This window comes from Myotis brandtii, unplaced genomic scaffold, assembly GCF_000412655.1.
Source record: "Myotis brandtii unplaced genomic scaffold, ASM41265v1 scaffold390, whole genome shotgun sequence".
Taxonomy (NCBI): Eukaryota; Metazoa; Chordata; class Mammalia; order Chiroptera; family Vespertilionidae; genus Myotis; species Myotis brandtii.
Window position 1 is genome coordinate 334169 of NW_005364954.1, and position 1274 is coordinate 335442.

The 1274-nt window shown below is 65.9% G+C and overlaps 1 protein-coding gene across 1 annotated transcript in view; it reads left to right on the forward strand.

Moving 5' to 3' along the window:
• The first annotated feature begins 38 nt into the window (after window positions 1-38).
• NDRG1 (N-myc downstream regulated 1) overlaps window positions 39-1274 on the forward strand; it is a 56905-nt gene continuing 55669 nt past the window's right edge. The window contains exon 1 of the mRNA XM_014544982.1: window positions 39-177. The gene's annotated coding sequence lies outside the window, so the exon portion shown is untranslated. The remainder of the gene's footprint in view (window positions 178-1274) is intronic.

A 1274-nucleotide genomic window follows, 5' to 3' on the forward strand; every position in this document is an offset into this window, starting at 1 on the left:
CGCGGGGCGGGGCCGCGGCGCCTATAAAATCTCCCTCCTCCGGGACATAAACAAACCTCGCCTGGCTCTCGGCTTGGTCTCCGGAGTGCGCGCACGCCCATCCTCGCGGTTCCTCTCTGTTCTCGCCTGGCACCGCCAGCCTCGCTCCAGCGCCTGTTGCCTCTCCCTCTCCCTTGGGTAAGCCCATGCCCTCCTCTCGCCGGGCAGAGGGGGTCTGTCGCCTGTGGGCGCTGCTGCAGCCCCCGGACCGAGCTTTGTGGTTCCAGGAGCTGCGAGTGCGCGGCGACCCCGGGCGCGGGTGTGTGGAGGGCTTTGGGGTGCGCGCACCTCCGGAGCGGGAGGCTTCGACTAGGGAAGAGGAGGAAAAAAGACGAGTCCTCGCGCTTCTTTCCTGTAGCTGGGGATGCGGGGTCCTGGGGGTCGGGGAGAGCCGGCGGGGAACACCTGGATCCCCCTTCCCAAGGTTCTCCCAGAACCACCGCTGGCCGCGCTGAAGTGGGAGCAGGAGGAGGGCCTGGGGGGTGTGAACGCGTGTGTGTGGAGGGGGCTGTGGGGGTCGAGGCTGTGTCGCTGGAGTGGGGTGTCTGGGGAAGGAGGGATTGCGCGCGCGTGTGTAGAAAGGAGGTGGGTAGAAGCTGGAGATGAGGCTGGAGAAGGGGTGTGGCTGTGTCTGGTTCCCAAACTGACTGAGCCGGAAAGGATACGTCTCTGCAAAGCGGGGGCTGATTGAGCCTGGACGCCAGGGTGGGGTGTGTGTGTGTGTGTGTGTGTGTGAGAGAGAGAGAGAGAGGGAGAGACAGAGTGAGAGAGAGAGAGAGAACGAGGTGTGTCACAGCTCCCACAACATGCGCAGGAGCCAGTGTGTGCGTTCGCTGCTGGGCAGGGTGCGCCCCCAGAGGTGGCTGGGGTTGGCGCTGTGGCGGCGGTGATAGGTGACCTGGCCCGGAGGGGTCCTGCGGGCCCCTGGTGGCCCTGCGCCCGCTGGGTTATGAATGGCGTCATTTTCGCCTCCACCCACCCTCCCCCGCTTTCCTCCTTGTCCCTGCCTGGCCTGCCCGGCCTGCTCTCCAGGGGAGAGAACAGCTGGAATGGCTCGGCCATCCCGGGAGCGCCTCCGCGGTCTCTGATTCAGCCCTGGGCAGGGCGTGCGCAGCGTGGTGGGGTCAGGGGAGAGGCCCTGTCCCCGCCTCTGTCAAATGAGTAGCTGAAGCTGGGTTTTAGTGGCTGGTTCTCTTAACCCACCTCCTCCCCATCCCTACCCTCACCCCCAACAT